The sequence below is a fragment of the Eumetopias jubatus genome, unplaced genomic scaffold (genome assembly GCF_037043125.1).
Source record: "Eumetopias jubatus isolate StellerSeaLion01/CBP00866 unplaced genomic scaffold, mEumJub1_p1.0 scaffold_13, whole genome shotgun sequence".
In the NCBI taxonomy this organism is placed as follows: domain Eukaryota; kingdom Metazoa; phylum Chordata; class Mammalia; order Carnivora; family Otariidae; genus Eumetopias; species Eumetopias jubatus.
The window spans coordinates 61,208,721-61,217,335 of NW_028274819.1; the positions used below are offsets into that span (position 1 = coordinate 61,208,721).

Sequence of the window (8,615 nt, forward strand, 5' to 3'; positions counted from 1 at the left end):
TCCTTCTTTCCTTCCTTCTTTCCTTCCCCAAAATAATAACTAAGCACCCACCATGTGTCAAGTACTATGTGCTAAAATCTGGGAAAACATATCTAGGGTTAGAAGTTAGGGTAGGGTTTCTGCTATCAAGTATCCAAACCTCTGTGGAGATAACAGGAATACAATACTGTGATGTGTATGTGTTGGCACAGAGAAGAAATGAGATGCAATGGGAAAATGGAAACAGGATCCTTAATACATTCCTACATGAAGTTATGACTCAAACAAGAACTTGATTAATAAATAGGGGTTATCCAAACAATGATGTGTGGAAATATGGCAAACATTTCTTATTTGGTGTATTGCCAGAACCCATTCCTTCTTCTAATATGAAACATTTTCCTTTAGAAAATGGTCGCTCCACCTTTGTGATCAGTCTTAGCGAAAAGTCCAGGTGTCCTGACCTCATCAATGGATGGGAGAGAATATAAGCAAGACCAACTGCAATCTTTCTCTAGGGATTTTGAATCTTAAGTAGAGAAACAAAGTGACGAAGAAATCATATGGAGTAGATATTTTAACTAAAAACATTTAATAAAATATAATTCACATACTTGGATAAGTTTATTATATACAATGTGTTGATTCATTTATATATTGAAATATAACTACCACTGTAGTTTAACCTAGTATATCTATCCTATCACATAATTAGCATCTCTTTTTTTGTGGTGAAAACATTTAAGATCTAGTCTCTTAGCAACTTTGAATACATAATATAGAGAAATACGGAACACTTCACAAATCTGCATGCCACCTTTGCCTAGGGGCCATGTTAATCTTCTCTGCATTGTTCTAAATTTAATAATTTTATTATTAAAATTTAGTAATATGGAAGTGAGCACTGGAGTAGATTTTTATGTGACAGCTGAATAAGATGGCCCACAGTTTCCTGCTGCTCAGACTTGCAGCACTGCTCTGGTTCCTCTATGCCTGTGCTGTGAGCTACCTTTAGATTAAGAAAATTTTAATTTTTTAATTAAAAGAAAATTTTAATTTTCTTAAGCTAGCAAGAGGCAGCATCAGTTGTTAATCAAATAAGTCTAACTGAAACAAGAAGTTTGTGCTACACAGAAGGTACAGTATATGCAAATGCCTGGAAGCATGAAAGAACCTGAAAGCTTAACTCAAGATGAGGTTTAAGGTTTAAGGAAAGAGGCAAGGATGGAAGGATGGGATTCATTGGGATTCATTGGGAAACAAAGATCTTATGTAAACTCCTCAACAGCTTTCAAGTCAAGACATAATAGAATTTTATTCCTGACTCTAATCCCTATCTTGATGTTCATAGAAGAGAACACTAATGTCCAAAGATCATAAAATACTCTTTCAAATATGTTTGTGTTTTCTGGTTCTGGAGTTGAGCCTAAAATTTGAGTAATAGAAGATTAGACCCATGCTACCATGATAGCTTATCTCCCCTTTTGATGAAAATAAAAATCAACCTCTATCTATCTATCTATACACATATAGTGTAAACACATGATTAATGCTCAGTGAGAATAGTTCAATGTCAGAAAAATTTAGTGATACAGTTCATTGCATCTCAATATATCTAGAAAAAATTGAAAATATTAAACACTTCTATCTGTTTAAATATAAAATATTTCTAGAAATACTGAGTAGGGAATTTCCTTTACTTACTAATGGCTTCCTACTCATAAAAAACAGAAAATATCACACTTAAAAATGAAAGCATAGGCCATTCTCTTTAAGGTTAGAGACATGATACACTTCCATCTATCACTAATGTAGTTCACTGTGCACTATCAACAGTGTACATTGGATTAATAAAAGCAAAAGAAATAAGAAATTTAAAGACTGGAAAGGAAGAGTCAAAAGTATAATTATATGATAGCATAATGTATGTATATTATAAAAAAGAATCAGCAGAAAAAAAAGAATCAGCAGACAATTATTGGAACTAATTAGAGAATGTAAACAAAATTTCTGGCTCTGCATTCAATATATGCAATCAAGAGTATCCCTTTATACTAACAGCCAACCATGAAATGCAAAAGAAAATGAGACCGCTTATAACATTACCAAAAATATTCTAAAGCATCTAGGAATTAAACTAATAAAGAAGAGACAATCACTTTAAGAAGATGAAAAAAACATAAAGTTCTAATAAAAGAATTAAAAGAAGACCTAAACATATAAACACTCTTACTATATGAATGGCTATAACTATTTAACCTTGTGAAGAGGTCACATCACCCTCCCCCAATTTAATCTATTAATTAGATGTAATTTTGTTCAAAATTCCGGTGGGGTTTTGGGAGGACTGTGTAAAAATGTCTTAAAAGTATAGCAAAAGCTAGGAATATATAGAAAAATAAGAACATAGTTAGAGATTCACCTTACTGTGTGTTAAGAAATATTATAGAACACTTCTGCTTCCAAACAAGTTGGAATAAAAGGAACTGGCTTTATTCTCCTGTCTCAAACAACTGAAAAAAGAGAAACAAAATATGAAACAAGGGTCTTCATTAAGCAGTACAGGACCAGGATCTCTGGGAGTTGAAAAGCAAAGTGAGCCCTGTGGTTACCTGGAGAGAACTTCTAGACCACTGCACTACAGACAAGAAGCTAGGCGGAACCTGGGCAGAGGAGCCAAAGCTGGAGTTCTGGGCTACCAAAGTGGCTAGCATTGTTAGTGCACACTCCTGGAGAAGCAACGGCTGCCCAGAGAGAGCACCGTGGATCTGCAGAGGGTCTCCCAGAGTCTTCAGCTGAGTTTTGATTAAACAAACAAACCAACATGCCTGAAAGGAACTTACATGTGGCTGAGGAAGATCTGAGCATCCTGAGGCTTAGTAGTAATGGATTAGCCATGGATGAACCACCATTCTGGTGCTCACACAAAGGCAAGAACAGACTTCACACATGAGTGAGTCAATAACTGATTGTTTAGTAAAATACATGAGGAAAAATGAAGTTGGAACCATTTCTTAAACTATACATGACACTACATTTCAAATGGATTCAAAGTAATATAAGGTTCATGAAAATACCTGATGGTCTTTACGGTGATGGGGTTTGGAAGGAATTCTTAACCAAAATTTGTAAAAGACAAAAAACAAAGAAAACTCCCCCCAAAACAAAACAAAAACAAAAAAACACGAACAAAACAAAACAAAAAAACAAAACTCACAAAGGTTTAAAGAAAAGATTTCTGGACTTGGTTAAAAGTAAAGTTTCCTATTGAATAAAGAACATCATAAACCAATAAGAGACTGGCAAAAATATTTCAATGAACTAAATTTAGTAAAAATAATACTTAGAAAATAAAGCACCTCCTATGAATCAAGACAAAAAATGGCTAGTAAATGTAAGTTTGAGATTTTCAGTAACAGTAACAGTAAAATAAATTCGTATTTTTATAATACACAGTAAGAGTTTATTTTTTTAATTTTAAATGTATTTAAGTAATAAATATATACTTTTAAAAAATCATAAAATTACAAAAATATATTTATAGGGAAAAGTCCTCAGCTCCCTCCATTCCCACAGATACCCAGTTCCCCTGCCTCCACCTCCTTAGAAGGGTAGTAGTTAATTTCTTACATCTCCCTCCAGAAACATTGTATGCATTATAGAAGCAAATACAAATATTGTTTCCCCTAATTTTAGTTTAACAATACCTCTTGGAAATTGTTCCGTATCAGTACTGGTAAGGTTTTCTTATCTTGTGCTTAAAAACTAGTTTTAGATACTACTTGCTGAGATGGTCACAGAACAATCAAATCTTTTTCAGAACTTTATTTTTTTGTCAATAAAAAACTAATTAAATTATGGTATATTATGTAACAAAATGCTATAAATCTGTTAAAAAGAGAATAAGGATTTTTTTCCTTATAGAAGCTCACCCTTGCTTAGGAAGTAGCTTAAAGTATTAAGGATGAGTGTTGACCTCTATCTTTGACACCATTCAGTGTTTTACTGTCAGATATAATGTGGCAGCAAAATATAAGCTTCATAAGGGCAGGGTTATTTTCCTATTTTGTTCCTAAAATATACCCCAACAACTTGAACATGGCCTGGTCAATGATAGGTTCTCAATAAATATTTTAAAATAAGTATCTTGATACTGACGGCAACTCACAATGTACAAGTGTATTTGTAGGATGAATTGCTATAACTAGAATGTCTGGGTCAAAGATACATAACACTGAAATTTTGGAAGGTATTGCCAAAGGGCTCCCATATAGGTCTTACTAGCTTAATTACCACCAACAAAATAGGAGACTATTCTTCCTGCACAGATCTGTGAACAGAGTGTTTTAAAAGTGTAGTAGTTTTTGTGACTCTGATAGTGTATGAGTGTAAATAACTATGAGCTAAACTTTATAGTCCTAAGATGAGTAAGAATTAGAAAATTGTATGATATGAACGTGAGGGAAAGCCTCTTACATTCTGCTAGGAAAAGTGTAATCTTTTACAAGACCAAAATTGCATAACTTTTTAAAACCAAGTGTGTATTACCCTAAGACAACTATTTGCCATGCCAGCAATTGTTTTTCAAATAGTATGTGATTCAATCCTGGTCAATAAGGCCTGAAAGAAAATCTTCTGAGAAGTACCTAGAATTAATTTGCTTTCTTTACGAAGGGACTTACAGAAAGGATATTAAACTTCTGTCAGTGGCTGGCCTGTCTTGAAATGATTCTTGGGCACAGATTGTGACATCATCGGGGCGTTACCTGGTTTGGCAGAGCAAAAATGTGGACTGGCCTTTGAGGACATGGGTGAGACTTGGATCTATCCTATATCCAGACATTGGTTAAAGTATTGCAGTCGCTGTTTTTTTCACTTCTGTGGTCAAAAACATCCCAGAATGATAGAGGACTCATTTAGTATATGTCCATTTTGTAGTTGTTCAAGCTGAGGTCCTTTTCTGGGATATACCTAAGTTTACACAGTTGGAACTAAGTCTAGAAACAAATAGGTTAGCTGAATATCAGGTACGTTTGCTAGCTGAATAAGCGGAAATAGATATTCCCCAGACATGACTCTCAAATTCTGAATCTAGTCATAATGTTTTTATTGTTTCCATATTTGGTCCACCATGATGAATAAAATCTAGAAGATGACCTAGCTGAGGGGATGGAGTGAGTGCAAATTGTCTAGATAGAACTTTTCTGTTCAGTGAAGGTAAAAGGATTCTCTCAATGACTGCAGAGCTGTGGAAAGGCGCAGCTGTTTTACATCTGGGATTACTTGGGGCACATGATATACAAACTACAAAATGCTGTACTCTGTGGAGAAACAGCTCTACTGTTAAGTTTTTGCCCTTGAGAATGAAGGAAGATCTTGTAAACTTCCTAAACCTGAGTGTTCTCCCAGTGACTTGGGAGATTTAGAGCAAAACAGATATTCTCTAGGTTTTGGGGGGTCAGGTGATTTTTACTACATATACATATGTGTGTGTGTGTGTGTGTGTGTATTTCCCCCTAATTTTATACATGGAACATTTATTATTTTTTGTAATCATAAAGAAACTGTAAGTATTACTGAAAATAATTAGCAAAGCTTTTCCCAGCACAGGTGATCTGTGCTCCCATTTTGGTGGCCCTGTGTGTTCAGGCTTGATAAGGAAATTGTTTCTCCAAAGGGCACTTTCATTTATACGTTGCATGGATCTATGTGAAAGGCAAGAGGTTGCCATTTAACACAAGTCTGTTTATACACAGACTTAGCAGCCCAGAGCCATGAACAATTGAAAAAAAAATGTAAAATATTTCTATGCTAAGACATATTTTATAATTACTTCAGTATGTACAATGATTTATCTTTTCAAAAGCAATTTTACATCTATTAACTTGTATTCTATTTATCATTTTTTTAATGTTGTTAGGGCAGGCATTATGATGGCTGCTCTTGTTCTTATTGTCGATGTTTTTTCTCAAAAAGCAAATTTAAAAAAATAATTATCCCAAATCAAAAGTTGTGAAAAGGTAAAGCGTGACCTCAAACTCAAGTTTGTTTCTTCTAAGAAGTGAACGACTCACTAAAAGAGTAATGAGAAAGATAGCTAACACTTAGTGGTCCCCTAATTTACTCCTCATATATTCCCTAATTTAAACTCCACAATAAACCAATCAAGTAGGTACTGTTATCCCCATTTTGCATTTGATAAAAGACACTAAACCTGAAAAAGTGAGATTTGTTCAAGATCAGACAGTAAATGGTATAAAAGTGGACTTGAAAACAAGTCTATCTATCTGGCAGCATGACAAATACTTTTGTATTCTTGTGCCCTCTCTGTACCCAGAGGGAATGGCCATACTGCCACCATAATGTAAAATAATCAATTCATCTGCCTCTCCCTCTTCATTTCAGCATGGCTCTCTACTGTTCCCAATCATTTCTGTAATAACTACTGCATGATATTATTTTCAGTTTTGCTCCCAGACAGATACCCAGTCCCTTAGCTTATAGTACAGTAAGACAAGGAACAGTGAACATTCTGGCTAGGTCTGGGTTAAAGGTCGTGTTCTGTTGCTTATTGTCTGAATGCAAAAATCACTTGAGAAAGTCAATTAACTGTTTTTATCCATGGTTCATTAGCATAAAATAGGTGGATCAGCACATCTTCTGCCCCTGTCATAAATCTACAATAAGAACAAAAGTAGGTGACAAATGCTATCTCTATAAACTGTAATCTTATGAAATGTGTATTTAATTCATTTACAGAAATAATACGTCATTTATAATAAATTTATTTACAATTATAAAGATAAATATTCCTATTCAGGGCATTGAGCTTGGTTGATTTATATACATGATCTTCTGAACAACAAATGAAAGGTAAATAAAATATTCTTTACTTTGCATACGAGGAAACTGAGTCTTGAGTTATTTAAATAATTTGCCCAAGGTTATACAGTTGTCAATAAAATACTTTCTTTCTCTGTGATAACATAATTTACATTAACCAATGGCACAGACTAATTCCACAAGGGGAGAAAAAAGATGGCAGCAAATTGTATTCTTTCTGAATAATTTCAGAGAAGCATGTGATTTAATTATAATTAAATTAGATTGTGATGACATTATGCCAACATATTGCTTCCCTCTGATATGGGAAGGAGATAAATACCAACCAGACCTCGAAGCCAAGACTGGACAACTTGACCAAGCTGGGCAATTAGTTATTTGCTGCGGGCATCAACTAAAGATTTCCATCACTGCTGTTCAACATTTTATATCCGGTATTCATTCATTACCTCAGATGCAAGCCACAAATGTTTATGCTGTTTATTCATTAATTCATCGGCATAGAAAATCTGTCCTTAGAAGGGTCTTTTAAAGGACAGACTATTAATTTTAATCACAGCATTAATATAATTTGGATTTTGTTTCTCTTCAAATGTCACTCATTCATTCATTTATTGAATAAATATTTACTGAACATTAATTACATTTAATATACTTGACTCAAATATCATGAATAAAGATATGGAGCAGTAAGTGGTGGTTTATAGACAAGGATTATAGTCCCTCTCCACTTTTTTTCCCACCTGGGTGTTCAGGAATCAAAAATCATCTCATCTGAGATTCATAAAGACATATATAATGTCAGTTACCCTGGCCTCTGAATACAGATCTAGAATCTTATTATTTTAGCTTTGACAACAGTAGTTTGTGATCAATGGTTCACAACTCACTAACCCATGAACCAGGGACAACTTGGCAGAATCTTCTGGGCAGTGTATTAAAATTATAAATTCCTTTTTTTTTTAAAGATTTTATTTATTTATCAGAGAGAGAGAGACAGAGGCAGGCAGAGGGAGAAGCAGGCTCCTTGCTGAGCAAGGAGCCTGATGTGGGACTCGATCCCAGGACCCTGGGATCATGACCTGAGCCGAAGGCAGACGCTTAACCGACTGAGCCAACCAGGCGTCCCTAAAATTATAAATTTCTGTTCCACATTTGCACCCAAAGATTTGAATAAGTCTGGAATGGGATCCAAAAAACTTTATTTTTTCATTGTAGGTAACCCTGATGTGCCACTTAGGGTCCACTGACTGTATCAATCCATGTTATTTTAAAGAAAATGATAGGTGTTTTGGATCTTCTCCCATTAATATATATGTACTTGTATAAAATATGTATTTTATACATAAGTTCAGAGAATTCACAAAGTTCCTACAGGATACATTAATGTATCCTTTGGTGGCTGTAAATGAGATTTAGAACTCTTGATCAGACACATTCCCTCATCTTGAAGCCATGATAAAACAGTCTAGGTACAAGACAGACACCAATAATGTCTGAGTAAGGAAAGGAAACTAAGGCCTAGAGAAGTTGAGAATATCCCCACATAGCTCAGTAATTGTACATTGAGAGTGATTATTTCTAGGAAAAAACTGTTTCTTAATAGTCTTTATATTCTGTCCTACGAAGAAAGATTCATCGGATCAAAAAAATATTCACAATGAAGGAAATTTAAAAAAGAAAAAGAAAGAAGGAAGGAAGGGAAAGGGCAAGGGAAGAGAACAGAAGAGAAGAGAAGAAAAGAAAAATAGATCGAGGGGTCCTTAAAGAAGGGCAGGCTGAAAGCTTGTTGG

The 8,615-nt window shown here is 34.5% G+C and overlaps 1 non-coding gene across 1 annotated transcript; it reads right to left on the reverse strand.

Moving 5' to 3' along the window:
* Positions 1-761: 761 nt before the first annotated feature.
* LOC114218827 (U6 spliceosomal RNA) lies at positions 762-869 on the reverse strand. Its single transcript, XR_003611249.1, has one exon. It is a non-coding gene; the product is annotated as a U6 spliceosomal RNA (small nuclear RNA).
* Positions 870-8,615: the final 7,746 nt, after the last annotated feature.